The 24,296-nt window shown below is 34.8% G+C and overlaps 1 protein-coding gene across 3 annotated transcripts in view; it reads left to right on the top strand.

Annotated features, from left to right (window-relative positions):
* NT5C2 (5'-nucleotidase, cytosolic II) overlaps nt 1–24,296 on the top strand; it is an 89,431-nt gene that overhangs the window by 44,806 nt on the left and 20,329 nt on the right. Inside the window, exon 1 of one of the 3 annotated variants that reach the window (XM_040623914.1) lies at nt 19,962–20,019. The exons of the other annotated variants lie outside the window; for them this stretch is intronic. The gene's annotated coding sequence lies outside the window, so the exon portion shown is untranslated. Of the gene's footprint in view, nt 1–19,961; nt 20,020–24,296 lie in introns of those variants that run through there. 3 annotated transcript variants of the gene reach the window in all.

Below are 24,296 nucleotides of genomic sequence, written 5' to 3' on the forward strand. Positions count from 1 at the left end.
TATTAACATTTATTAAGTGCTTACTATGTGCTAAGTAAGCCCTGTTCTAATAATAGATTATTTTATATAATACATGGATTATCTCATTCACGTCACTTATTTAATATTTACAGAAACTCTATGAGGCAGATACTGTTGTCTTCATTTTACAAATGATGCTAGGACATTAAGGACTCTGTCCAAGGGTGTTTAGCTATGATAGAGCTGAACTGAGATTCAAACCTTAGTATACATTTATACATGTGTGTGAGTATACACACACACACACATATATATGTATTATGATAAGTTTATCATTTTGAACAATGACAATTTATAGTGAGGTATAATTTTAAAGTACTAATAAGTTCCCTCCCTTAAACAAACAAGCCAGGACTTAAGCACTCAAAAAAGCAATGCCCTTTAAAGGAGTCTCCTTTGAGATACTGTACATTATTTCAACAACTCAGTGTTGGATGAAAACATTGTTAGTCTTCTTATGATACTACCTTCATTTCATAAAGCACGTAGGAAAACAAGTTTATTGGCTTATACTTTCTCCTGTTTTCCAGAATAGTATTCATTAAATTTGTCTGAGAGTAACTTTTGTTATATAAAAAACTAACAAACCACACCCGTGAAGTGCTAAGGACTTTCATCAGAAAAATGTGTCATAAAGTATAGAGACAATATTAAAAGAAGTGGTTTTTGAAAGCTCTGAGTATTTGGAATAAACATCCCTGGAATAAGTGTAATAGCTTCACAGGATAAGTTCTTGGAAAGGGTCTGTATTTGTTCTGAAGCCTTGTCTGAGACACTGTCTCCTCTGCAGTCCTGACACCTTGGTACCTCATTTCCTAAGAGCAATTTATATATCATTTGCGACTTTTGTTTGCTTGCCTGTCTCCCCATTGGCCTGTGAGTTCTTCAAGGGCAAGGGCTTTCTTTTTCGCTTTTTTATCCTATGTGTTGCCTAAAGCCTGGCATATAGTAGGTGCTCAGTAAGTATATTGAACGAACAGTTTGGGTACATAAGTTTTAATAAATCAGTTTAAGAATCGCTATATTTTATTAAAATAAAAACTTAAATAAATTAAAAGCTGTGTTTTTTTTTAATAATAATTTTTTATGATGTTATGTCACTATACAGTACATCCTTAGTTTTTGATGTAGTGTTCCATGATTCATTATTTGCGTATAACACCCAGTGCTCCATGCAATACGTGCCCTCCTTAATACCCATCACTGGCCTATCCCAGTCCCCTACCCCCCTCCCGTCTGAAGCCCTCAGTTTGTTTCCCAGAGCCCATAATCTCTCGTGATTCATTCCCCCTTCTGTTTACCCCCCCCCCTTCATTCTTCCCTTCCTTCTCCTACTGATCTTCCTGCCGAAATGCCCTCAGCAACAATCCTGGAAAAAATAAAATAAAAATAAAATAAAATAAAATCTGTAAGAAAAATAAAGACTTTAATGTGAGACCTGAAACCATAAAAATCTTAGAAGAGAGCAGAGGCAGTAGTTTCTCTGACATCGGCTGTAGCAACTTTTTTCTAGATAGGTCCCCTGAGGCAAGGGAAACAAAAGCAAATAAACTATGGAAACTACATTAAAATAAAAAGATTACGCACAGCGAAGAAAGAAGTCAACAAAACTAAAAGACAACCTACTGAATGGGAGCAGATAGTTGCAAATGACATCTGAGAAAGGGTTAATATCCAAAATACATAAAGAACTTCTAAAACTCAATAATCTAATTAAAAATGGGGAGAAGAACAGCCCTTTCTCCAAAGAAGACAAACAGATGGCCAACAGACACATGAAAAGATGCTCAGCATCACTCACCATCAGGGAAATGGAAATCAAAACTACAGTGAGGTATCACCTCACATATGTCAGAATGGCTAAAATCAAAAACACAGACACAACAGGTATTGGCGAGGATGTGGAGAAAAAGGATCTTTTGTGCACTGTTGGTGGCAATGCACACTTGTGCAGCCAGTATACAAAACAATATGGAGCTTCCTCAAAAAATTAAAAATAAAACTACCCTATGATCCAGGAATTGCACTACTGGGTATTTACCCAAAGAATACAAAAACACTAATTCAAAGGGATACATAGGCAGCTGTGTTTATAGCAGCACTATTTATGATAGCCAAATCAGGGAAGCAGCCCAAGTGTCTGTTGATTGATGACTGGTTAAAGAAGATGTGGTATATATATATATACACACTCAATACACATACATACACACAATGGGATATTATTCAGTCGTAAAAAAGAATGAAATCTTGCCATTTGTAACAAAAGGATGGAGCTTGAGAGTATAATGTTAAGTGAAATAAGTCAGAAAAAGAAAAATGCCATATGATTTCACTTATATGTGGAATTTAAAAAAGAAAACAAGCAAAGGGGGGAAAAGAGAGAAAGAGAGAGAAACCAAGAAATAGACCCTTAACTACAGAGAACAAACTACTGGTTACCAGAGGGGAGGTAGGTGAAGGAATGTAAAATAGGAGGTGGGGATTAAGGACTATACTTGTTGTGATGAGCATCAGGTGATTAAAAACTTAAAAATTAGGGGCGCCTGGGTGGCACAGCAGTTAAGCGTCTGCCTTCGGCTCAGGGCGTGATCCCGGCGTTATGGGATCGAGCGCCACATCAGGCTCCTCCGCTATGAGCCTGCTTCTTCCTCTCCCAGTCCCCCTGTTTGTGTTCCCTCTCTCGCGGGCTGTCTCTATCTCTGTCGAATAAATAAATAAAATCTTTAAAAAAAAAACTTAAAAATTAATAAAAAACTGTAAAAAAAAAAAAAAAGAATCACTATATTTGAGTTTACCCAGTATAAAATATGCACTATTCAAGTGAAATACTTTTAAATATGAACTTATTTTTTAAATTTTAATCAACTTTATTGAGGAATAAGTTACATACAATAAAACATGCATTTTAAGTATATAAATTTAGTTCAACAAAATGTATACACATGGGTAACTACCACCACAATTAAGATAAAGAATATTTCCATCACTCCAAAAAGGTCCCTCATTGCCTCTTTGAAGTCAGTTCTCCCTTTTACCCTGCCCTTTGCCTCAGGGCTTTTTGTCACTATAGATTAATTTTGCCCTTCTCAGAATTTCATATAATCATGCAGTATGTACTCTTGTGTCTGGCCTCTTTTGCTCAGCTTAATGTTTTTGTGATTCATTGATACTGTGTCTGTCAGTAAATAGTTCATTTTTTTTTTACCCCTTACATCTTTAAACTATAAAAAGTTTGAAATAATTTTAGACCTATGGAAGAGCTGCAGAAATAATAGTTGGTCTCTGTTCTCTTCTAATGGTGACTTCTTACTGACTGTAGTTGACCACAGTACAATTATAAGAAATAAGAAATTAACATTAGTATAGTACTACTAACTGAACTACAGATGTTACTCAGTTTTTACAGATTTTCCCGCTAAGATTCTTTATTCCAATCTAGGATCCCACATTACATTTAGTTGTCATATTTCCTTAGTGTCTTCTGTGGCAGTCCTGTCTTTCATTGCTTTGACACTTTTGAAGAGTACTGGTTAGATATTTTTGTAGAATCTTCCACAATTTGGGTTTGTCTGATGTTTTTTCACATGATTGAAGTATTATGCATATTTGTGAAGAACACTACAGAGATGGTGTACCCTTCTCAGAGTATAATATCGGGTGCATAACGTTGGTAAGTCTTATTACTAGTGATGTTAACCAGTCAGCATTATACAATTATCATGTTTTTCTTTATACTTTTTTGGAGAGAGGAGTCAAGTAGTAGTCCATTGTGTGGGTACAGGTTTTCCCCCCACTATCTGAAAGTAGAGAGTTCCTATGAAATTGTTGGTAAGCTGAAATGTCATAAAGCAAAGAAATAGTTACCATTAATTTATATGGAAAAAATTTTGAGGATTTCTAGCCCTCCCCCCCAACATAACCTATCTTAGGCTTTTCTGATACCTTAAAACACATCTTGCTAATGGATACACAAAGTAAGTTGAGGTAAAGCACAGACGTAATTCAAAGCTATGGTGGCTTGATGCTGAGATGTTGAGTGTAAGTCCCAGGGAAGGAGTGTGGCAGAGCCACTCTTGCTGCTTGTGGTGCGTACCGCCTTTGTAAGCGCTGCTTGCAAAACAAGTGCTGAACGCCATTTTTGCTTTTCACCTTTTTTCATAAAAGCGAAAACCCTCTTCAGATTTATTTCAGTTAGCAAAAACAAGTACAAATGTAGGTCTTTCATCAAAGTTAAGTGGCATAACTTTTTGAACTTTCAAAAAGCAGGGGATGCGTCTATATCACAATTTGTTTATCCATTTATCTGTTGATGGACGTTTGAGTTGTTTCCCTTTGGGGCTATTATGAATAACACTGCTATGAACATTGGTTCTACACATACTACAAGTCATTTTGTGGATGTATATTTTTATTTCTCTTGGGTAAATACCTAGGAATATAATTGCCAGATTATATGTTTACCTTATAGGAAATAGACAAATGGTTTTTAAAAGTAGTGATACCATTTTAAAGTCCCACCCAGCAAACATAAAATTCTATTTGATCCAATCCTCACCTATGCTTGATATTATCAATCCTTTGAATTTTAGCCATTTTAATAAATGTGTTGTGTTATTGTGATTTTATTTGTATTTCCCTCTTAACTAGCAATGTTGAATATCTTCATGTGGTTATTGGCTATTTATATTTCTTTTGTGAAGTGCCTATTCAAATGTCCGTGTTTATTGGGATGTCTTTTTATTGTTGAGTTATAGAAGTTTTTTATGTATTCTGAGTAGTGGTCCTTTGTCAGATACATGTCCTGTGAATATATTGATCAATATGTGTTGGTCTGAATGTTGACATTCTATTTCATTGATCAAAGTGAATATCACATTGTCGTCTTGATTGATTATGTAGTTTTTTTTGTTAGTCTTTAAGCTACGTAGTGTAAGTCCTTTATTCTGTTTTGTAATTGTTTTAATATTCTGTGTCCTTTACATTTCTATATAAATTTTAAAATCAACTTATCAAATTTTCAAAAATGCCTGCTGGGATTTTGATTAGGATTGCTTTGATTTCTAGGTCAGTTTGTAGAGAATTGACGTCTTAACTACATTGAGTCTTCCAGTCTGGGAACATGATACGTTGGGCCATTTACCTAATCTTCTTTAGAATTTCTTAGCAGTGTTTTGTCATTTTTGGTGTAAAGGTCTTACATATATTTTGTTACATTTATCTGTTACATATTTCCTATTTTTTTTATGTACTTGTAAATGCTATTTGATATTTTATTTTCTATTTTATTGCTAACATTTAGAAATAACAGCTGATTTTTGTATATTCTTGAATCCTGTGACTTTCTAAATTCAAGTATTCATTCTAGTAGCTCTTTTATAGACTTATTAGAATTTTGTATGTACATAATCAGATCATCTGCAAGTCCCTTTTTTCTTTCAATCTCTATATCCTTTTTTTTTCAATCTGTATATCTTTATATTTTGTTAGAAAAAGCTTTTTTTTTTTTTTTTTTTTTTTTTTGCAGTAAAACCTTAGTACTTTGTTGAATAGAGGTGTTGAGAATGGACCTCTGCTGTGTTCTTGATCTTAGGGAGAGAACGTTCAGTTTTCACTATTGAGTATGATGTTGTAGGGTTTTTATAAATGCTTTTTATCAGATTGGAAGGTTCCCTTTTATTTTTAGTTTTCTGGGAGTTTTCTTTTTAACATGAGTGCTAAATTTCATTGAATGTTTTCCTGCCTCTATTGAGATGATCCATATGGTTTTTCTTTTTTAGCTTATTAAAAGGATGAGTTACATTGATTGATTTCTGAATGTTAAACCAACTTTGCAGTCCTGAAGTAAATCTCACTTGGTTATATAGTATTCGTTTTATATATTGGCAAATTTGATTTGCCGGTATTTTGTTGAGGGTTTTTGCATTATGTTCATCAGGTTTGTCGTTGTCGTACGTCTGTTGAATTTTGATTTTAGGGTAATGCTGACCTCATATAATGAGTTGGAAACTGTTCCCCTTTCCTATTTTCTGAAAGTTTGGGTAGAATTGGTATTATTTTTTCCTAAGTATTTGATAGAATTAACTAGTGAGGCTATGTGGGTCAGGAATTATTTTTGTAGAAAGGTTTTAAGCTATGCATTCAACTGTTAAATATAGGGCTAGTCAGAGTTTGTTTCTTCTTGTTTTGATAATTTGTGTCCATTTCACTGAGTTTTAAATTTATTGGCATAATTTTCATAATACTTTTATTATTCTTTTGATGTCTGTAAGATCTGTAGTACGTTCTCTTTTTCATTCCTGAAATTGGTAATTGGTGTCTTTTTTTCCCTTCATCAGTCTAGCAAGAGGTTTATCAGTTTTCTTGATTTTTTTCCCCCTGCTAAGAGGCAGCTTTTGGTTTCAGTGAATGTATGAGAATAAGGGGGATTTAAATTTAAAGGTGATTTTAAAGTAATTATATATAAGCATGAAGTTACAACCTGCTTTTATGATAATTGCTGACTATATTTTCTTCTAAAATTAATATAATAAAGAGCTATTCAAATACTCCGGGCACCATTATCTTTATTTGCTTTATATTTTTTAATACAGGCAGTGGCAGTAACTACTTTTATTTCTAATTATAATTTTTAAGTTTGTTTTCCTTCTGTGTTCTAACTCTTAGCATCAGTAACATTATGTTGTTGATCTACTTTCTTGCTTCAGGTGTTTATGGAAAATGCCAAATTTCTGTGCAGAATGAAATGTGGCACCATGTACTTTCTTTCATTTTTTTCCTCCCTGTATATATTGACTTCAGAATTTAGAGGATACAGTGAAGACTTGGTTTCTTAATTTCTTTCAGAATTAGCTTGTTATATGTTAGGTGTTAATAAGTAGCAGCTATTTAAATAGCTGTCTTCTTTGTATATTACTATTTTCAATGTAGAGAAGATACTTAATAAGCATTTGATTTTTTTATTGAGGGAAGGAATAACCCAATACATGTTAATTTTATCTGAAATGAAATTATTAGTTGTGCTGTAAAACTGCGTATCTACCATAATCTGTGAATTGGCTATTCTGGCAAACAATATTTTGAATGATATGGAGTTAACCACTTACAGCATAGATGGATTACTAGTTTTCATAGAATGTAGTGAAATTGATAGTGAAGCTAGGATTGATGCTTCTGAAGTATCTGGATAGGACATCACATCTCAAGTGGTAGTCATGTTTTGGAGTGGTTGAGAGAATGTGGTTATTGGCTTAGGGCCTACCTTATCACACTGTAAATTTTGCCAAAATTTGTTCTGAGAAAACAGCTGCCTAGGTGAAGTTGGTTTGGTGTTTTTTTTTTAATCCCTTGTTTTCAAATGTGGGAAATGTATATGACTTTTTCATGGAGAGTGTGGAGGATGGGATTTAATTCTGTCTTTGGTTTTCTAGAAAATGGCTGTAGCAGAACTACTTTGGTGAGACGGGTGTCATGGCTTTGTTTGGTTTTGATTATTAACCTTTTTTTATAGTTCGTTTTGATAAGAACATTCGTTTCAAATCTTCGTGTCAGATGTTGGGTTTGATAGACTTAGTGGTAAATAATTAAGATTTTGATTTGTCACTAATAAGGAAGAGGATAATTAAGGCAAAAATACATACATGGACTCTAAGAATATTAAGCTGTATTTATAGCAGTTCTAAACTTGTAATTTCCCAAAACTAAACGACATAGATCTTTGGTAGAATGAAGTTAAGTTGAGGGATTGTTGGGGTTTTTTGTTTGTTTGCTTGTTAAAAGAGAAATTACTGGCATGACTTGTATTACTTTTATAAAGAATTTTATGATTTTGTGTACAGTTTGGTACATTCATTCCTCTGAATGAAGTGTGTCACAGTGTTCAGTAACATCCATTCTGATGGGAACCTCATTATCTTCATCTCATCTGAATGCCAGCCTCATTTTTTCAGAGAAGATCCTCTTTATCATCAGCTATTCCTATAATTAAAGTAAGCTATGTATTTTTTATGTTTTTATTAGTTTATTTGCAGGATTTCTATGTAAGATTGACGGTTTTATATAAAATTTTAAAAATTCCAAAATAAAGAACTTTCCTGTTGGCATAAACTAATTTTTCCTGATTGTCTTGGACCTAAATAAATTTTAATCCTCAAATCTGCCTGTAAGATGTGTATCAGTTTTGGTATTTAGCCCCTTTCTCTGTAATACTGTAGATTAACATTTTATTTCTCTAATGGGAGTATGTACATTAATTATGCTTTAACTTGTTTGTCTGCCAAGTATAGATGAGTTATATACATGAAAGTCAATGTTTAGATTCTAGGTAATACTGAGCCACTGATGAGCAGTGGACTGTTTTATATAAAAAATGCACATGGAAAAACATGCACATGATACGTTATCAGAAAGTGGCCCTTTGCATTTTTGTCTTCCTCTGCAGATATGTGTTTCTCTTTTCCCTTCTCCTGAGGCTTCTTTTTCCTTAATTAGTCCTGTTGGGTGCTCTGGTTTTCTATTTTATTAAGTTGCCCTAATGTAGGTGCTTTCTAAACAACAAATTTGAGTTTGTGGGTCTTTATTTGAGAGCACTATTTAGCCTTTTTTTGCTTACATGGGACAGACAGATGGATCAGAATAAGTGCATTTCCCAGGACAACTCAAGCCAAAAAAATCTTGAAAGTCCACCTAAGATTAGGTCTTTGGACTTGTGAAAGAGCGAGAAGGTTGTTTTTTAACCCAGCTACTTCCTCTCCGCGGAGTGAAGGGAATAATCTGTACTGTTTATTAATTTTTTCTCTTTGGTTTTGTTTGTATAGAGGACTGCTAAAAATGTTATGTTGCTGAATTTATTGTTACAGTGGACAGTAGAGTGAAAATGGAAAACAAAGGGAGGATTAATATTTTTTAGGTTGTTTAGTGCTCGTTCATTTTTTAAGTGTCAAATAGGCGTAAAAAGACCCGTGGTTTCCATTACTCTTCATATTCTGTTACTTAGTTTTATTATATCCAGAAATTTATTGCTGAGGTTTCAAATGAGAAATTCTTTTCTGATCCAGTGAGTGGCATAAAGTACTTAAATCACCTCATGATTGTAGTTCACGATCTGTCTACTAATCTGTAAAATGTGGTTTCTTTAACAAGCGAATGTTAGCCAATATCTATTAAGTCAGAGTAATCTGAATGTAAAATGTGATTTAAGAGGAAAAAAGCCAGAACAACCTATTTCTGTTTTGAAGGTTAAGTCCCATACACTCTGAGTTTAGGCCCAGTCTTATTTTTATCTGTACCTTAGAGGCTGTGAGGTTGTAGAAAAAGCAGAACCCTTTGAGAGTGATTGACCTTGGTTTGGATCCCAGCTCTACCTTGTACTAGCACTTAGCTACCAGCATGTTGCTTAACCTCTCTGAGTCTCAGTTTCTTCATTTAATAACAAAGGGCGGGGGGGGGGGCGGTGGAGATGTGTATGTCAGAAGGGTGGGATGGGCAATAAACTATTGGTATAAGGCTTAAATGAAATAATGTATATAGAATGATGAATGCCATGAAAGTAGTTCTCTTCCTCTAACTGGTGATACCAAGTATTGATGTACTGGACTAGAGTTGTAAGGGAAAATCTAAGGAACAAGGAAAAAAAAAATAACAATTTTAAACTCATTTAGGTTCTTATATATTTTAGAAAAACTGGAATGCTGGACAGATGGCAGTGGAATTTTTCATCACTCTTTTGTTTTTGAATTTTCTTTTTAAGTGTTGCAGATGATCATGAACTTAATAGAAAGGTGACCTTCTTTTCTGAATAGATTTCTAATGTCAAGGTATTTGGCATCAGATTATGTTTCCATAGAAATTACTGTTTTTAGTGAAGGGTTATTTCTTAGCAGGATCATGGTAAAGAATGGGTTTCTGAGAAAGTGTCCTTATTTAAATTTAAAATTTTTTCTTTATGATAAAGATATCACTGATAGGCTTCTAATAAGTGCAAGGAGAACTATTTTTTGAGGGGCGCCTGGGTGGCACAGCGGTTAATCGTCTGCCTTCGGCTCAGGGCGTGATCCCGGCGTTACGGGATCGAGTCCCACATCAGGCTCTTCCGCTATGAGCCTGCTTCTTCCTCTCCCACTCCCCCTGCTTGTGTTCCCTCTCTCGCTGGCTGTCTCTCTCTGTCGAATAAATAAATAAAATCTTTAAAAAAAAAAAAAAAAAAGAACTATTTTTTGAAACAACAAAGAAGTAGTTGATCTTTGAAGTTGCATGAAAGACCTAAACATGAAGTAAGTTCCATGGAATTAGCATCAAAATTATATATGTATAATTGTTAAATTTTCAGAAGTCTTTACCCCAAGGGAGAGTGGGGTGAAGAGAGGGTTTGTTAATATTTACTTAATGCCCTTCACAGATACAGAGTGACTCTTGGTTTAGGATTATGAAAATGTATTATTTCTAAATTGGTTCATTTGTTGTTTTTGTTTTATTTTGTTTTGTAAGTAAGCTCCACACCAATGTGGGGCTCGAACTCACAATCCTGAGATCATATGCTCTATGGACTGAGCCAGCCAGGTGCCCCTATAAATTGGTTCGTATAAATCACCTTGACTTTTCTTTTTCCAATCAAGAAGTCTGCCTTTTTCTTTCTTTTTATTGCCCCTCTTAAGCTTAAAGATCCAGAAAGAGACACATTGGAATTTTTTTCTGGCTCTAACACCTTTAAGGTTCTGAGCCATTTTGGTAAGTGCAACAGTAAGTTCCTTTTTTCCGTTACCATTTAATACTAGTGGGTGTCATGGTCAGTGTCCAGTCCTTCCCATTTTTCTGAGAAATTGTCGGGAGGAAAAGAACATTAATTAAGCATGTACTATATGTACTAGAAAATATATTTTATGTACAGTGTACCTTTTAATCCTCACAACAGCTCACTGAGGTGGAAATTACTACCTCCATTTTACAAATAGTTCACCAAGTCAAGAGGTAAAAAAACATAGCTGGAACGTAAACCCAGATCAGTTCCATTTCTTATGCTGTTCCTAGCTGTTACAGGATCAGAAATTATTTATTAACCTCTCAATGAGAAATCAGGGAAAAAGCTCATAAACAAGCAGAATCATCCTTTGTTGTTGTTTTTTCCAAAAATTGAAATCCTCTCTATGGCAAATGCATCTTTGTCTTGCATTTGAATATAATCCTTATCCTTAGAATATAGAAAGTTTGACCAGTTTTTCTTTTGTTTAATTTTTAGGTGTAATAGTAAGGGAATGAAGCTTCAAGAGTACTGTGTAAATACTCTATTGCAGATGTTGTTAGAATTCTAAAATTGTACTTTTTTACTTTTTTTTTAATCTTGGGAGAAATTGAAAATATATATTAGACTCCCCTTTTGAATTTTTCTGCCCTCCTCTCCTTTCCAGGCCATATCACTAGCCACCAGGGATGAAATCCAATTATCTCAAACCTAAGCATTTTGTATTAATAAGCCTAAAGTGGAGAGAGAAGATAGAATAAAGCTATTAAAATAGTACCAGGGAAGAAATTAAGAGAAACTAGTTCTTCCTAAATCAGAGGATTATGCTGCTACTATCAGGAGTATCTTGGGACCTTTGGTTTGTCATCTTATCCTGTCATGCCTAGTAGATGCACTGGATGATGTTGTTTTATTGTTTTTGGAATGGAGTCAACTCGACATTTAAATGAACGCTTTTTTGCATGGTGTATTGACTTGCACTAAAGTCCCGGGCACTCAGATCATGTTGCTGTCAGCTATTGTATATGCTCACAAAACTTATTGACATTAACAGCATTTAAAGGAGAAAACACAATCTAAAGGAAGAAGTATTATGTATTCTTGTTATGCTGTCACCAAAGACCTCTCAAACCAGGTAGAGCACCTTTTCACCTCCCTTTTTTAAAATTGTGGTAAATATACATAAAATTTACTATTTTATCTATTTAAATATGTAATTAGTGGCATTAAATACATCTACAATGTTGTACAACCCTCACCACTGTCCATTTCCACAACTTTTTCATCATCCCAAATAGAAACTACCCATTCAGCAGTAACTGCCCAATCACCCCTTTACCTCAGCCTCTATGACTTCTAATTACTTTTTTCTGCGAATTTACCTATTCTAGATATTTCATATGAGTGAAATCATAATATTTGTCCTTTTGGGTCTGGCTTCTATCTCTTAGTAGAATGTTTTCAAGTTTTGTCTATGTTGTAGCATATATCAGAATTTCATTCCTTATTATGGCTGAATAATATTCCATTATATGTAATATCACATTTTGTATATTCATCATCCACCAGTGGATATTTGGGTTGCTTCCACCTTTTGGCTATTTTGAATAATGCTACTGGGAACATTGGTATACCAGTATCTTTTTGAGTCTTTGCTTTTTTCTTCTGGGTATATAACCTGGAGTGGAACTGATGAATCATATAGTAATTATATGTTTAACTTTTTGAGAAAGTCCCAAACTGTTTTCCATAGTGGCTGCACCATTTTACATTTCCACTAGCAGTGAGTACATGAAGGTTCCAATTTGTCTACATCCTTGACAACACTTGTTATTTTCAGGTTTTTGTTGTTCTGATAATAGTCATTTTAATGGGTGTGAGGTTGTATCTCATTGTGGTTTTGATTTCCATTTCCCTAATGGCTGGTGATGTTGAGTACCTTTCATATGCTTAGTAGCCATTTGTATGGTATATCTCATTTGGAGAAATATCTATCTTAGTCCTTTGTCCGTTTCTTCATTGGATTGTTCAGTTTGTTGAGTTATAGGAACTCTTTAAATATTTTGGATATTAATCTTTTATCAAGTATATAATTTGCAGGTATTGTTTATCATTCTGTGGGTTGCCTCTTCGTTCTTGATAGTGTCTTTTGATGCAGAAAAGTGTTTACTTTTTATGAAGTCCAGTCCATCTATTTTTTCTTTTGTTGCCTGTGATTTTGCTGTTGCAAGAAATCAACATAACAGAGATTTTCCTCTATGTTTTCTTCTAAGAGTTTTATAATTTTAGACCTTATGTTTAGGTCTTTGATCCATTTTGAGTTAATTTTTGTATGTGGGGTAAGGTAGGGATTCAACTTCATTCTCTTGCATGTGGATATCTCTCAACACCATTGACAAGACTGTCCTTCTCTCCCTGAATGGTCTTGGCATCCTTGTAAAAAATCATTTGACTGTATATGCACCAGGTGGCGCTTTTTAAAAATAAAATATATGACAATGTAAGCATTTGTGTTGTGCTTCAGCATTTCTTCTGAAAGAAAGATCAGGCTCCTTGTAATAGTAATGAATTAAATTAATATGGACCACTAGCTGAGTGGAACTTAACTGTGGCTGGTGTGTAAACTGGATATATCTGTTGAAGTTCTTAGTGTGACAACAATGTCTATTAAAGTTTCCTGAAAAGTTTTTGGTATAAACTAAGGAAGGTAACCTATGTCAGAAAAGCCAAAGAAATTCTCATTGTCCCAAATCATGAATACTCAGGGCATCCTTCTTACAACTTGAAAAACGTAGAACTTGTACATTACTTTACTCCACATTCTCCCAAGCAGATTGTCTCTATACAAGAGATTTTTGTGTTAGGGAAGGAGCACCTTTAAGTCATTGAAAGTTATTAACCTATTTATATCTTCTGACTTATTCGTGAGGGATTTATTACTTTGTGAATGAATCAAATGTATATAGTAGAAGATTAAAAGAATATAAAAATAGTTGTCATTTGATAAGTAAAATGTGTTCATTATCCCTCTTAGTGATCTATTTTTTTTCTAAAAGGACTTTTAAACTGGGTTTTCGTTTGTTTTTCTGAAACAATAGGAAAAAGGAATAAACTGAGTGTTTGAACAGAGAAACTAGGGTGTTTGATAAAAAGAAGAAAAACCTCCCAAAGCAAATGATCCCTTTCCAAAAAGAAAAAACTGGGATTGTGGTTGATAAAATTATTAATAAAAATAAATTAGAAAACACCCACAAACAAAATAAAAGTCTCATCAGTATGTATTGTGCAAGGCATATGCCTCAGGGAGTGGTTAGTTTGAATGGGAGAAGGCTCGTTTGGATGAGTAAGTTCCATTATGTTTGTCCTCAACTCAGAAAAAAGAGTTGTGAAGATGCAAACTGATAATTTAGTACTAGAGAACAATCAGTGATTAGTATCAAGTATGCATTCAAAATAAGCTGAATTCTATAGAGCCTATGGTTGAATGGGTTTGCATAACTGGAGGGTTCTTTATTTATAGTATTGACTGTAAAGCAAATAAAATATACTTTATGTAAATCTCCAAAAGGGATTTGAGGTGACTTGCAAAATTAAACACATATAACATGGGTCAGAAGACTACTTTTTTTTTTTTTTTTTTAAAGATTGTATTTATTTATTCAACAGAGATAGAGACAGCCAGCGAGAGAGGGAACACAAGCAGGGGGAGTGGGAGAGGAAGAAGCAGGCTCATAGCGGAGGAGCCTGATGTGGGGCTCGATCCCATAACGCCGGGATCACGCCCTGAGCCGAAGGCAGACGCTTAACCGCTGTGCCACCCAGGCGCCCCAGAAGACTACTTTTTATAAAAGAAAGCCTGTAATAAAATATGCTTCCAAATAGATATCCTTTGTATAGTCACCTTATTAGGGAAAACTTACTCCAGTATCACTGTCATCTATCTTTCTTTTCTTTCTCTTCTTTCTCTTTCTTCTCTTTCTTTTCTAGATTTTATTTTTAAGTAATCTTTACACCCAGCGTGGGGCTTGAACTCACAACCCTGAGATACAGAGTTCTCACACTCTACCGACTGAGCTAGCCAGGCACCCTTTTGCTGTCATTTCTTGAACATTTTAGGAATTCTTTTTGGAATTGTTTTCATAGCCAGTTTTAAAGACAAGAAAACCTGCTTCATCACTTCATTAAATAGTCACCTGTTTTTTAATCCACTTTGATTTGCCCTTTTATTCACTCGTTGCTCTGAAGAACTTTTCCCCCCTTTATTTTGGAATGACTTTTTTTTTTTTTTTTTAAAGTAGGCTCCATGCACAGTGTGGGATTAAAACTCAAAACCCTAAGATCAAGAATTGCATGCTCTACTGACTGAGCCAGCCAGGTGCCCCACTTTTCCTCCCTTTAAATTAAATTCATCCTCTGTTGACAAAAAATGTGCTGCTAGGGAGGATATCTAGAACAATGTGCTATAGACTCTGAAAGTAATTTTGAAAGAATTTTGAACTTGTTCTGAGTAATGGTTGCATTATTGGAATAAATATATATTGACTTGGGGAGTGATTATTTTGAATGGGAGAAGGCTCATTTGGCTGAGTAAGTTCTATTATGTTTGTTTTTAAAAGACATTATTTGGGGAGGGGATGGGGAAAATAAAAGGCATTATTTTATGTCACATCTCATAATGTAGTTTATTTTCATTTCACAGTTTTTTTTTTTTCCTGTTTTGGTGTAGGTGTCTTTTAGAGAGAGAGAACTTAGAACTTATTTTGGAATAAATCTGATCTTTAGGTAAAAATATTTGCCTTCTTTATTAGTATGTTTTCTTTAACTGAACTAAGCTATTTTTTTATAATTTATTTATTTATTTATTTTTTAAAAAGATTTTATTTATTTATTTGACAGAGAGAGACAGCCAGCGAGAGAGGGAACACAAGCAGGGGGAGTGGGAGAGGAAGAAGCAGGCCCCCAGCGGAGAAGCTTGATGTGGGGCTCGATCCTAGAACGCTGGATCACGCCCTGAGCGGAAGGCAGACGCTTAACGACTGAGCCACCCAGGCGCCCCTAAGCTATTTTTTTTAAAGCTATTGTTGATGGCATCTCCAGTTTAAAATTTTTCTCCCATGTTTACACTTCTGTTTTCTTTGGCCCAACATATGATACACCTAATGTGTTAACTTTGACTTCCTAAGAGTATAAATTTATGAGAATACTAATCAGTACTCTCATACCAAAAGAGCAGTGCTTTTGGTAGAACAGGTGCTTTTGGTAGAACAGGTTTTCTCATCAAGACTGTAAGATTGGGATATGTGGGTGGCTCAGTCGGTTAAGCACTTGCCTTCAGCTCAGATCATGATCCTGGGGTCCTGGGATCGAGCCTCACATCCGGCTCCCTGCTCAGTGGGGAGCCTGCTTCTCCCTCTCCCCACCCTCCTCCTTGTGCTCTCTCTCTCTCTCTCTCTCAAATAAATAAAAATTAAAAAAAAAAAAAGGCTGTAAAATTGACAGCCTTAGTATAGCTAAAAGATTTCTGAACAATCCTTAGTTTGGAAGGCTCTTATTATAACTTATTGCTGACAAAAGACTGTTCTAGTATGGCACTGGTCTGTAAGTGAGAAGGATATTTAAGCAGTAATTAGAAGAGTTTGGGTGCAAACTAGTTAATAATTTTGTATGTGCATGTATATGATAACTTGTGTATAATTGTGGTATTTCAATATTCTATGAAAGATCAGTTTGAAAACTTTTGATCTGATAAAAGTTATTAAATTGGAAGAGAAAAGATTAGGGAAGATAAGTGAAACCAGAACCCAAAATACTGGGGCACCTGGGTGGCTCAGTCGGTTAAGTGTCTGCCTTCTGCTCAGATCATGGGCATCGAGCCCTGCATCAGGCTCCTTGCTCAGCGGGGAGCCTGCTTCTCCCTCTCCCTCTGCCTCCCGCTCCCTCCCCCCCCAGCGTGTGCTCTCTCTCTCAAATAAATAAATAAAATCTTAAAAAAAAAGTCCAAAATACTGATACTTGTTAAAGCTTGGGTGGTAGTTTTAAAGTACCTTCTCTAATATTCTCTGTATTTTTGTGTATGATTAAAAAATATTCTTAATAAAGTTAAGTTAAAAAACTAGATAGAGAAGGTTCCTGACTGGCTCAGTTGGTAGAGTCTGCAACTCTCTCTCTCTCTCTCTCTCTCAAATAATAAATAAATCTTTAATTTTTTTTTTAATTTAAAAAGAGTCTTAACATAATAGTTATTTTGATCCATCATCTCTTTTTTTGCATATACATTCTCTGAATGTTTGCTTTATCCTGGGGTTAATGGTCACTGAGAAAAGGACAAAATGATAATGAAGTCAAGCTGTGTAATGAAGATTTAAGGTTCGTGGTTAAAAGCCTGCTGGGTCAGGGAACTCTAATAGTGGAGGTTACCTAGGCGGATCATGAGGTGATTCTGATTCTTTCAATCTTTGGGAACATTGGTTTGGTTTGACAGTCATACGAAGGAATCAAACTCAGGTAATTATTGTTGTTCTGTCATAATTGTTAGGCATTGTGATCGGGGACCACATTAAGTGACTGCATAAAGATTCCTTTATTTCCTAAGGTTTTTTATCCACCCTCTCAATTTTTCTTTGAGATAAATAGAATAACAGGATTATCTAGGATACTCTGTGGTTATTGAAGAGTGAATTTACTTCCATCTGGATTTACAATTCAGTAAGTACCTAAATTCTATTTACTTCAAGACTCTGAGGAGGATAGTCAAAACATTTCGATTAGGTGGGAAAGCTTGTGTGGAAGTATATGACCTAAAGTCTACACTAGACTTTGCACACTGGTGGCCCATGGACCCAGTTCAGACCACAGACTATAGTTGGCTCAAATAGAGATTGTTGGTTTTTAAAATTGAGTCCGTAGTTAAAAAGTGAGAGCTAGAAGTAAAAAATTCAGGCTGGCTGTTATCACACAATTGGCGACATTTGGCTCTAGTTCCCATAGGATAGCTGAGTATGAGTAGCTGAGTAGCTAAGTAGCTATTTCCCCCTTTAGGCAAGATATGCACCAATGCTTATTAGCCCATTTTGCACAATAATTGAACACTGATAGAGATGTTTGGAACATATTACCTGAATCTGAGTCTCAGAAAGTCTGTCTGGTGAACTTTAAAGTACCTTGAGATATTGGCTATAAAAATGAACTATCTGTTTAAAGTTGAATAAATCATGTTTAGTTTTTAAGAAGACTTCCTGAGCTGGGTTAATTGGCCCTTTTTCTGTCCGTCTATACCTCCCTAGTCACATTATGGAATTGATCTTCTAAAATTTGTTATAACTATCTAATCGTATATCCCTGTAATACCGTTTGAGCTCCTTCAAGCCACTGACCATGGGTTGTTTTTTGTTCTTAGCATCTAGTACCTGGTACACAGAGGGATCCAAATGTTTGTGATAGTACTGTAACTTCAGTACAGGCGTTTCTGTTTTGTTTTCGTAAAAGCATTTGAGTGTGATGATCTGTTCTTATTTTGGTGAAAAGAATTACATAATAGCTGTTTCAATTTTAAAATTATAAGCAGCTCCTTTGGTTAGGGAGGATTTTTAAAGTTATTGTCTCAATTTTTCAGTTTTTCTGTTTTAAATTGAAAGCCATACTTTCTGGATGGAAACTACACTTACTATGGTGAGCACTGCATAATGTATCTGTTGTGCACCTGACACTAATACAACATTGTATGTTTTTTCATTTTATTTTAAAATAGTAATTTTTAAAACAAATCTCTTTCTTACCATTTAATTTTGCTTTTGCAGTGAATTGAAATTGGCAGTTTTCCAAATTCCACTTGTTTATTTACATTCTTAACCATTTGGGAGTTGATTTTATTTTATATTACTAAAAGTGTTGCATGGCATCTAGCTTTTGTATTTTAAGTAAATTAAAATTAAGATCATTTTTAGAAATTTTCAGTTATCTTTTTAGGATCATTTGTGATCTCTTGGATTAGAAATAGAAGTTTTTACTATGTCTGTGTTATTGTGTTACGGTTTTCAAATAGTTTTAAAAAGTGGGAAAAATCCTCTGTTGTTTATATGAGAATTGGAAAGATTTTATTTAAAATCTCTGTAATGAAAATGTGAATCAATTTGCCTTTTCTAGTTACAGTCTCAGAGAACCAACATTGCATAACCTAAATAGAGAATGTTGATGGTAATCACATTCACGGCATAAAAGCAAGTAACTATTCTTGGGTGGTTGGGTTGGATATTTGTTTTTCCTAGTGATTGGTGGTGGTGGTTTTTCCTAGTTGTAATGTTTTAGGACTTTTAGACATTATATTTGGTCATTTTTGCTCTTTTATTTAGTACCATCTTTCTTTCACAAGAAAGCTGGAGGAGTCAAACCATATGTTTTAAAAACCCAAACGTCTCTAGGGAAAGTGACTCCCTATAAAGTTAAACATAAAGCGTATCTTAAAAGTGTCAATACCTTATATGTATCTTCAAGTCGGTGATTTTACTAGACTAGGTAGTTTCTCTAACTTTATGAAAGTAGAATAATAAGACCCTGCTTACTGAGGGCAAATACCACTGATAGAATCACAATAAAATTTTCCTTCTATTCCATATTTAGACATCTGATTAGATTTTTAGCAGCGTGATGTTGGTTCTTGTCTGTACCAAGATGACAAATTTAGGTGTTGGAAGGGTAGAAGAGTAGGTAGTTAGGTACAAGTAGACGTACTTTAAATGGGTGCTTAACAGCAAGATGAGACTACTCTGGTTTATTCTTGTATCCTTTTTTAGCCTGTTTCACTTACCGTAGTTCAATTTTAAATTTTGTTTACCAGCTGCATTCAGTTTTTGTCATATAAACCTGAAATGTGCTAGAGAAAATAAACTAAAACAAAATAAATTTCTTTTTCTGCTTATCTTTTAACTTAATATTTCAGGATCAGACTTGGCTTTATTCCAGGCTCAGGGATAAATAAAATTTAAATAACGCACAATACTTAGGCTTATCTTCAACACCCTTGTTTTGTTACGGCCATTTAGATGAACTTTAGTGATGGTCAGAGGCTTCTAATTAGGAGGGCAGTAACTCCTGTAAATACCAGTATCCAAATGGGGTCTCTCTGTTCCAGCCCATCGCAACAGTTTTAAAACCAGTTTTTGTTTTTGTTTTTGTTTTGTTTTGTTGCTTTGTTTTGTTTTTTAACAGGAGAGCCAGTGTAACTCCTTCAAGACTGGAGTGGCACTCTGCATCTGCGTCTGCCTCATGTGAGTTCTCATTTTGGCAGCAGCACTCTGCTAGGCTGGAACCTCTGTAGAGGTTTGCCCTTCCTTTTTCTAAAGTCTGTAAACTACTATACACATTGTGTCTTGGTGGCAAAGGTAACAAGTGCATGAGAATTTTAGACTTCCCGCAGAAAGATTTTGGCTCATTTCAAAGAGATGGTCTCCTCTAACATAGGTTCTATCTTGTATGAACAACATTTCTCAAAACAGAGCCCATAACTTTCATCCCCACAACACATAGTTGATGCTTTTTGGAGAACTGTTTTTTCCTTACAGATTATGGAGTAAAGAATATCTTTAAATGTTCTCAGTAGCTTCAGCTTTCAAAGCTTTGGTTGTTCCCTTTATAGTCTAGTTACATAACCTGAGAACACCGTGTGCTGCTCTGGTGGCTGAAGCACTCCTCTTTTCTGGACTCTGGCCCTTGAAATAACTTCTTCCTTTGTCTTTGAACATTGGGTAAATTAGGTTAGGCTTGAGGACTTTCTTGAGGAAGAAATAAGCAGTGAATGTGTGAGATTATGTTTACTCTGAATTATTGGCTGTTTTGGAAAGTCAGTTGTAAGAATTGAGCTTGAAGTTATGCATCATTTACTCGCCAGTTTTGTAAGAGAAATTGAAATTAGAGCCTTTGCAGCTGTGGAGAGGCATAGAGCTCTATGGTCTGAGGTGATGTATGTGGTTCCCCGCAAGTATTAAGGCTGACTTTGAAGGGCCTGGTAATTAAAAAAAGGAATTTTGCTTTTATTCATTTATTTTTCAAGGAATGGTGATACTTTGTAGGCTTTGGGACAGTCATTTTTGCTACCAGGTCAGAACAAAATGTGATTATTCAGTTCATTCCCAAGGGATACTTAGAACAAACTTGTGATCTGTTCCTGGTTGTACTGTATAGTGCTCTAGCGGATGATTTAATGACCTGGGAATTCGTGTTACTGAAATGATTATCCGGGAAGCTTATGAGAAAATGTCAATAGCTTGTAGGTCTTACTGATTAATATAGAGCTTAGTGAAATAGTGTTGTCAAAGTGGAACTTGAACTCTCTCTGCTAAATCCATTCCCACCTGTGACTAGAGCAGTTTATTTTGGACTAGGTGAAAGAAATTGGAGGGAGGGTAGTGTGTTTCAACACCTAGGCTTAAGTTTTGATGGCCTATGTAATCTAGAAATTCATTTTTAACAGTGGTAGTATATCCCTCCACAAAGAGCTTTGGATGAGACTCAGGGAGACCTAAATTCTGGTTTAAGTTTACATTTGTACTTGCTATGTAACTTCAGGTCAGCAAATGGGGAAAATTCATTGTATTTTTAGGAGGTACCCTAAACTCATTGGTAAAAGGAAATTTAAGGTATTTATTTCTATAGGTGCAACTACTAGAAAGTCACCTCAGTCGAACACTTGGAATAAAGATAAATGTGGCAAGTGTGTAGTGTTTTATTTTCTGCTGTTTTAGGGTTTGTGCTGGCAAATTGGGGATTTGAGTTCTCCTCCCCCCATATTTTTTTTCTTCACTAAAAAATCTGAAAAAATAGATTTGGGTTTCAATCCAGAGTGTCTCCTACAACACGGGCTTTAATCACCATTACTCCATCACTATAATTATCTGATCTCTAACTGGGGAAAATGGCTCATTTAGGGGTCAGCTTGGGTGGGGGTGATTAAGGTTTGTTTGGGTTTTTTTGACTCCCGTTCTTAAGGTGTATCCAGCAAATTATTCTTCTGAAAAAATTAGTAATTGAAAAGATTTTATATGGGCCAAATCCTGTAAGCATGTATGTCAGTGGATTATCCAAATTGCTTAACTAGACTGGAATTTTGTTTCATTAAATATTGTTTGAAATAAGTGGGGCTTTGTTAGGATTGAGAAAGTTTTTTTATGGAAATTTTGTTAAAAGAGATTTACTCTCAGCTGGAATGGAAGCACAGTATTGGGTGAGAGACATTATTTTATATTCTCAGAATAATTCAGATTGACATCAGTCAATACTACTTTCCTGGTTTTAGTATAATACACCAGCTCTTATTCTTTTAGTGTGTAATGAGTATACAAGCACTTTAATACACCAGCTCTTATTCTTTTAGTGTGTAATGAATATACAAGCACCTTAATACACCAGCTCTTATTCTTTTAGTGTGTAATGAGTATACAAGCACTTCCTTTGTCCCAGTGTACATCGTTTAGATTTAAGACACTCATGGATTCCAAAAGGGTTTTTGGGGGTTTTTTTGGTGCGAGAGGATGATGATGGAGATGGAATTAACAGAGAAAATACATGGCCAGTTTTAGGAATATTAGTGTTAGCATTAGCATTAAATTATTTTTACCCCTGAGATGACAAAAGAAATGACAGCTGCTTTTGTCATTAGTCTGAGATGAGACTCAAGGGCCTCCTTCTCCTAAAGGGCCTTAAAAATGTTAGGCTTTTAAGATATAACAGATGTTTATTAAAAGATTTTGAAAGCTCACCCTGCTTTTTTAACATCTCAACCTAATTTAAAAATAACGGATATATACATTAATATGTTACAAGTTGTAAAAGTACAGAAGGTAAAAGTGTACCTCCATCCCCATTTCTTAGCTACTCAGTTCCCTTCTGTGGAAGTGACCAGTATTACTGGTTTCTTTTATGTAGTTCCAGAAATATTCCAAAAGATTGCTTTTGGCTAGGAAAAGTTGAATAGTACTCATTAAGATAATAGCACTGATTTAGGTCGGCAGACTAATTGCAGTGAAAAATCAGTTTGAGCCATAGGCTATATATTAATTGTGGATTGAAGAACAGTAGTAATATAATAATAATAATAACTGCATTATTGGGAGATAAAAATGGATGGATTTTTTTTTTTGCCTCATTTGGCATTTAGCAAGATTGAAGGTCTTTTTATTTTTTATTTTTCTTTTTAATACAGCTTACCCACTCCTAGAGACTGATGGGAAGATGCTTACCTAAATATTGCATTTGGAGGAAGCCTATTTAAAGGAGCAACATTTTCTTTATGCTGAACTGCAGTGATGATTCGAAAAAGTTTTTTCATCGTAGAAGATTTTGGAGATATAGAATAGTAGAGAGAAAGCCCCATATTCAAAAATCCATTTTATTTCACCTGTAACAAACTCAGTAGGCTTCTCTGGCAGAGAAGGATATATATATATATTTTATACATACACTTGCATATACCCATCCTTCCATAATCACATCTCATAAAATGAGTCCTAATTCTTTTTTTAATGTGTATTTCCAATTTTTATTGAGAAATAATTGACATATATCACTGTATAAGTTTAAGGCATACAAAAAAAATAAGGCATACAGCATGTGATGGTTTGATTTACATATAGTGGGAAATGATTACCATAATAGCTTCAGCTAACATCCGTTTTTTGATAAAAAGAAAGGAAAAAAATTTTTTCTCCTTGTGATGAGAACTCTTAGGATTTACTCTCTTAACAACATTCCTGTATATCATACAGTGAGTGGTGTTAGCTAAAGTCCTCATGTGGTCCATTACATCCCTAGTACTTGCTTATCTTATAACTGAAAGTTTGTGCCTTTTGATCACCTTCCTCCAGTTCTCCTTCCCTCTACCCCCAGTGATAATTCTTTAATATCTAATTCCCAGTGCACATCCAGATTTTCCTAATTGTCCCAGACTTGTCTTTTTATGGTTCATATTGCAGCAATAACTTAAAATGCAATTTTGATGGCTTTATATTATTGTTAGTGCTGATAAGAAAACAAGTTAATCCTGATAAATAGAATTATATGCTGATTGGAGAAGGAGTATAAAGCAACTACCAAGCCAAATAGGGATTGTAAAAATAGACTGTTTTTTTTAAAGCTCATTTTAAAGAATTCCTACACCAATTGTACACATCAGTGAAGCCTTCAACATATATAGACCTCTCAACCTGGTTAATATCACAGCCGTGCATATTAGTTCCTTTTTCTGCCTTTTAGATTGTGGGTGTGAAAGAACAGATAAAGGGGAAAATGTTTAGTTTCCTAAGAAATGAAAGAATTTTTCTGAAATGTCTGATAATTCATCTTGTTGCTCTTGCTTCTACGAAATATGACCTGTTTCCACAGACTAACAGTTGAGTTCTGTGATTATTCGGGGCAGTACAAAACATGGAGTTTGAGGAAAGAGAAGAAAATGGCATATTTAGGAAGAGGGAGGAGCTGGGAAAGAGTAGAAATTCACTCATTTGCCCTTTATTTTCACTGACTATTATTATAATGAGAACCTCTTCTTTGT

Source organism: Ursus maritimus, unplaced genomic scaffold (genome assembly GCF_017311325.1).
Source record: "Ursus maritimus isolate PB19 unplaced genomic scaffold, ASM1731132v1 scaffold_7, whole genome shotgun sequence".
Taxonomy (NCBI): Eukaryota; Metazoa; Chordata; class Mammalia; order Carnivora; family Ursidae; genus Ursus; species Ursus maritimus.